Source organism: Canis aureus, chromosome 12 (assembly GCF_053574225.1).
Source record: "Canis aureus isolate CA01 chromosome 12, VMU_Caureus_v.1.0, whole genome shotgun sequence".
In the NCBI taxonomy this organism is placed as follows: Eukaryota; Metazoa; Chordata; class Mammalia; order Carnivora; family Canidae; genus Canis; species Canis aureus.
This window is the reverse complement of record NC_135622.1, coordinates 43,794,412-43,801,138: the sequence shown is the minus strand read 5'-3', so window position 1 is coordinate 43,801,138 and position 6,727 is coordinate 43,794,412.

Below are 6,727 nucleotides of genomic sequence, written 5' to 3'. Positions count from 1 at the left end.
GTGTTCCCGTATTATCATTGCAAAGTCATTTTCCCCAACTCTTTACTGTCTACACTTGTGAAGAAGAAAATCTCAAAATAGGCATTCCCCTTGGAGCTTTGCCACTTTTGTCCTATTCCTACCTGTTACCATTAATGAGCTGCAACCATGGCAAGTTGGTGCAGCTTTGGGCTTTAGCTGAAAGGGTAGCGTTGGGAGTTCCCAGTGTAACACTGGTAGGTGTCTATAATTCTGTGACAATACTCCTTAGACAGTGAGGGGACATGGGCCGGTGGAGATGAGGAGCAGACAGCGAGTGCCAGGATAAGTGAGTGCACGGGGAGGACTAACCTTGCAGCGGCATCTGGAAGAGATGGGGGATAGGAGCCATTCCATCAGGGAAGCCAACTAGAATGTTGTTGCACAAAAGGCAGATGATGGATGACAATGGTCTGGACTAAGGCAGAAAGGGATGTTATGAAATATGAAAATCCTAAGGATAGGAAGGACTAAAAGTCTTCCAGGCATGGGACATTGAGATGGGGAGAATGAGGGCTGATGCAGATCAGAGAGCCAGTTTGGGATACAGAAGGATGTATTCTGTTTGGGTGTGATGCTTTTCAGCTGCTGTGGGACATATGTGGAGATACAGTGGAGATAATGAAACTGGGGAGTTGGGGCAACATGCGACAGATAAATAATGTGATTACATAAGGGACATTACTCACTAATATAACCCAAGCACTAAGAAAAGTACTGAGCCCATACCGGGGGCTCAGTAAACATTTGTTGACTGAATCATCAGCATAAAGGTAATCGAAGCTCTTTAATTTTTTTTAAATTTTTATTTATTTATGATAGTCACACAGAGAGAGAGAGAGAGAGGCAGAGACAGAAGCAGGCTCCATGCACCGGGAGCCCGACGTGGGATTCAATCCCAGGTCTCCAGGATCGCGCCCTGGGCCAAAGGCAGGCGCCAAACCAGGGATCCCAATCAAAACTCTCTAAATATGTACCTCTGGATTAGTTCACCGAGAGAATGAGAGCAAGGAGAAATGAGCAGAATCTCAGAAAGGGTGGAGGAGAACTCAGAAGAAAGCCATCAAAGAGTCCCAGAGTTGCAGGTGTGTGAGGTCTGGAATGAGGTGTCAGCAGGTGAGATTCTGAAGGAGATCCAAGAGAATGAAGTCTGAGGCAGGGACTTGGTATCATAGTTACTCTGATGCTTTCTGGCTATAAGGGGGACACCACATTTCATGGGGTTAGTGATGGACTGGTCTAGAAGCTGTCATTCACCAAGAGGCAAGGAAAAAATGTGTGTGGCCTTAGGACCAGAAAGAGACCTGAAGAAGCTGGGAAAGCTGTGATGAATCCTTAGGAGAGTAATAAAAGGGTCACCAAGCGGGGCTTAGTAGGAAGACAAACTGTGAGCTTGTGGTGAGGTGGGGGGAAGCAATGTCCAGGGCAGGACCAGGGACAGGCGAGTCACTCACCTTGGAGGACTCTGGCAATGTCAATGACTTCTTCCCTGAGAAGCACTTGATTAGTTACCACCAAATGCTGCTGCAGATTTGTCCTGGAGGGTCAGCTTGTAAGGCACCGGCTCATTTGCCTATGGGTGGGAGCCTGGGGACTAAGATGGCACTTAATAGGGACACCTGGCTGGCTCAGTCAGTAGAGTAGGTGACTTGATCTCGAGGTTGCAAGTTCAAGCCACATGTTGGGGAGATTATTTAAAAATAATTTTTTAAAAAAAGATGGTACCTTTTAGACTTTGTATGACTCTCACACCCATTTGTTTACTCTTTTTCTCCATTCATTCCTTCACTTACAGCCATTACTGAATGTCTAAGTGCCAGGCAAACATGAGGAAAGCAGTGCCTCCTTCCACCCCCACCACCCCCTCCGGGCTCTGTAAATCTGTATGATTTACAGAGCAATCTCACCCCATCACTGTGCTTCCCAGAAGTCCTGTGTGACCGAGTTCTGAACCGAACCCTGCTCTGGTGCAGCAGGTGGGCAGGATGGAAGGGAACAGAGAGGCAATCTCTGGGCCAAGAAAAAGCATGTTTGCTAGTGTAAGGCCTGAAACCTGCTTATTTTGGTAAGCTTTAACTGTCTTTTAGTTCCTGGGTTTGGTTCCATCTTCTCTCTCCTTAGGCTTTTGGCTCCAGCTCTTTTAAAATTTATAGTCTGTCTTGGTTGAGCCAAAGAGAACAAGAGAGTGGAATTGAATGTTCAGACTGTTTGGGTCAGAGAGAAAGTCAGGCAGTGATCCCTGGGACCAGGTGCCACAGGCATAGCACCAAATTGGAGAGAAAATCTTAGAAGGGGTGTACCTGGAGGCCCCCTACAGTGCTTTCCTGTTCTATTCTGGGAAGCTCTTGTTTCCCTCTAAGAATGGAAGCTGTTCTGTACAAGGAACCTATAGCCTTCTCCTAGGAACATAGTACTAAGCTAGGGTGGGAGAGGGTATATTGATGGCTGCTGCACTTTCCTTCTCTCCCATCCTGAGGCACCCACTTGGGAACTGACCAGAAAGTCTCCCACAGGGAGTAGGAGCTCTGGTGCTGCAGGGGAGGAGGGGAATAGCTTATGAGTGGCCCTGAGAGTCAGCCCTGAAAGGGAGGAAACCTGTTCTCTGCATTAGCTCCTTCAGGTCCAGTTGGGGCTGCTTCCTGGGGCTTCAAGATGCTGCAGCCAGGTGGGTGGGGGGGGAAAGGCTGGGGTAGAGAGAGGGCAGGGAGTGGGGGCTGAAGGAGACAGGCACTGGCTCTGACCACAGGAGGCCCCTCCTACCTGCACCTTTTCGCTGCCCACTTTCTCCCGCTATCCTAGCAACAGGACCCACTTTGTAGGCCCATCTGTGATCGCCTCCGCCTCTGCCCCACTGCTTAGCACCCCTTAGAAGGTGTCGACCTGGTGGTGATGGGATGGGCCTGGTGATCAAAGCAGAGACAGAGAAGCCCTGGGAACTCCCAGAGTTGGGGACAAAGACTCCTTCAAGTACAAAGGGAACTCCCTGAACGCAGTTCTCCACGGGGCTGGGGCAATCTGCCAGGAACCGGGGAGGGCTCTTCCCACCCAGCCTCGGTCCCTAAATAACCTCCAGAGCCTCCGGCCGCCTCTGCTGCTATCCTGGCGTGGGCCTCAGGGGGGCGCTGCTCCCCCTCTGATGGCCTGGCTAAAGGCGGCGGGACTGGGCTCCCAGCTCACTGAAGTCCCTGGAAGGGAAGCAGGGTCACCAGAATGAGGAGCACCCCAACTTATCACCCTGGGCTTCCTCCTGGCCTCAGGCAGGCTGTGCCCCTGGGCCGCCGGGCCTGCAGGTCTCGCCGCCGGTCGGTGAGGGTCCGCTCCGCCCCCGCCCGGCCAGCAGGCCCAGGTGAGCCCCGAGCGAGGGGGGCGGGGCCGGCCCTTCTGCCCGGATGTTCCCACGCCCCGTCTCCGGGCGCGCACCTGCTTCTGGCTTTCCCGTCTGCTCCTTGGTCTCGCATCTCTCTCTCTCTCTCTCTCTCTCTCTCTCTCACACACACACACACACACACACACTCACTCACTCACTCACTCACTCCTGACAACTGCATTAAGCACGACCGGCCTGTCCCTCGCTCCACCCACCCCTTGTCCACCCCATCTTTCTCTGGTCCCTGCCTGCCTCGCAGGCCGCCCTCTCCCCTCATCCCCTGGTTAACCAGCTGTGTAAAGAGCTGCCAGGGCTGGGCTGATGGATGGGCCCTTCCCCAGCTTCCCTTCCATCCCCTCCCTGCCAGCCCTGTCTCCTCACCTCACCTTCTACTACATATTTTATCATCAGGGAAGGGCAGCAGGAGGAAAGGACCTTCTGGATAAGCAAGTGGAGGTGGGTGGGGGAGATAATGGGGGGATGCGGGCAGCTCCTGCAGATAAGGATTTCCTCAGCTCCCCAGAGAGGGCTACATGAATGAGGGAGAAAGCTCCTGATCCTTCTATCCTGACTGAGCAAAGACTGAAGCTGGGAGGTGGGTGGGCAGGGAGGGCAGTGTGTAAAAGGCCTGCAGCCTTAGAGCAGCCAGAACTAAGTTTGCATCTCAACCCTGACAGTTATACTTGGGCACGTATGCTTCAGTTTCTCCATCTGAAAAGTGTAGGTCAAACCATCTAGGGTGTCTTGCACCCAGTGTAAGCTCAGTAGATTTGGGCTCCTATCCCTGCTATTAGGGTGCTGGGTCACCCTGTTCCCCTGAAAGCTCGCACCTGCATCCTGGATTCCACCCAAGAAAACCTATTCCTACATGCCCTCTATGTACCAGGCACATTCATGCCACAGTGCTATGTAATCCTTCCTTTTATAATTAGGAAAGCAGGAACTCAGAGAGGTTAAAGTGACCAGTGTATTAATAGAAGACCAAGGCAGAACCAAGAAGCCTGAGTCCAGAGCCCCTGTATCTGCCATGCCAGCTGGCAGCAGGTTGCTGGAAAAGCTGAGCAAAGGTTTGCTGAGAAATTGGACCGGGCAGAGCTTCCAAGAGGCCTGAGTGGGGGGTGAGAACCCCAACTCTGCTACTGGTCACTTGCTGGGTGACCTCGGGGAAGTCCTTTTCCCTCTCTGAGCCTTAGCTTCCATTTTCTCATCTTGCCAGGGTGTAGGGCAAAAATGGACTGCATCCTTTGTGAGGTCTCATTTCACCCAGAACACTGTTCCCCACCCTGCAAAGGGACCCAACAATGTGATAAAGAGTGGGGGCTGCAGCTTAAGGCTGGTCATAGGGTGGAAATCTCGTCCTTCATTTTCCCCACCCTCCATTTCCTTCCTTTTCCCAACCCCCATCATGTCGCTTGGGGCCTATAATCAATGAGTCGTAAAATGAGAAAGTATCAGGAACTAGCAAAGCATGGAGAGCAGCTGGGGCAGCCTCAGCAGCCCCGAGCGTGATGGACTGCCAGCCCTTCACCTCAGCCCAGCCTCCCACGCCTGACTTGACTCAGGCCAGCCAGCCAGCCAAGACTCACTCAGCCTTGGGGGCACGGGGGTGCAGCTGAGACCAGAGTGGGGAGGCAGGCCTATGTTCAATGAGTCCAAAAGCCTCACCTTACACAGAGCGATGAAATCTAAGTGTATTGACATGGAAAGACACATCCAGGATGTATGGTTGAATCATAAAAGCAGGTTTCATGATCTCACCTATAAAGTGATCCCACCTATGTTATTATGTAGAACTGTTTGTACGAACGTAAAAATATAGGCAGAGAGACTCCAAACTGTAAATAGCAGTTACTTCTGGGAGTAATAGAATAGGGGAAACACTCACTTTCTACTTTATACACTTTTCCTTTGTTGGATTTTTTAAAAAATATTTTATTTATTTATTCATGAGAGAGAGAGAGAGAGGCAGAGACACAGGCAGAGGGAGAAGCAGGCTCCTTGCCAGGACCCTGATGCAGGACTCGATCCTGAGACTCCAGTATTACGCCCTGGGCCAAAGGCAGGCACTGAACTGCTGAGGCCCCCAGGGATCCCCATCCTTTGTTGGATTTTTTTTTTTTTAGGATTTATTTATTTATGATAGACATAGAGAGAGAGAAAGGGAGGCAGAGACACAGGAGGAGGGAGAAGTAGGCTCCATGCAGGAGCCTGACGTGGGACTCAATCCCAGGTCTCCAGGATCACGCCCTGGGCTGCAGGCGGCGCCAAACCGCCACGCCACCCGAGCTGCCCCCTTTGCTGGATTCTTAAGGCAAGCATATATTGTTTTTATAATAATTTTTAAAAGATCATTTTATATTAAAGATATTTCCACTATGCAAAGGAAAGCCTTGCAGAAGTATGCACGGGCTAATGAAAATACTCAGTGTCTTTGCTTCAGGCTGGAATTGTATCAACCTAGGGTGGCAGGGCCTGCAAACTCCTGCTGATCCAAAGCACTAGATCTAAAATCAAAGCACAGAGTTTAATTTCTTAGAAAAGAAAATCCACAGTCCCTTAAGTTTAAGGGATCCCTTAATAGTAACAATAATCCCTTAAGTTTGCTTTATAAAGGGCAGCCCCGGTGGCCCCACGGTTTAGCGCCACCTTCACCCCAGGATATGATCCTGGAAGCCTGGGATCTCGTCCCTCTTCTCCCTCTGCCTGTGTCTCTGTCTCTGTCTCTCTCTGTCTCTCATGAATAAATAAATAAAAATCTTAAAAAAAAAAAAAAGTTTGGGATCCCTGGGTGACGCAACGGTTTAGCGCCTTTGGCCCAGGGCGCGATCCTGGAGACCTGGGATCGAATCCCACATCAGGCTCCCGGTGCATGGAGCCTGCTTCTCCCTCTGCCTATGTCTCTGCCTCTCTCTCTCTCTCTGTGTGACTATCATAAATAAATAAATTAATTAATTAAAAAAAAAGTATATAAAAAAAAAGTTTGGTTTATAAAGACTAAATCTGTCCAAATATATGATTCTTTAAGACAAAGGGGGATAGTAACAGAGGTCCTTGGTGTCCGCAGCCCAAAGAGTGTGGTGCAACCACTCTTCCCCAAAGGGACTAAGCTTCCTCTGACCAGCCCGAGGCCCGGATGGCCTATAGGAGTATTTAGGAATGACTCTCCAGGATCCCTTGGCTCCTTGCCTTCCAACTTTCTCCTGCAACCAAGCCCAGGGCATGCAAGGACTCTCCCTGAGCCGGAGACCCAGGCATGCAGTAGGGGAAGGTAACAAAGGGACTGGTGGGTTTTAGCCTACAAGGGATTGGATATTTGAGGGTGGAGAAGGTGGAGGAGCTGGG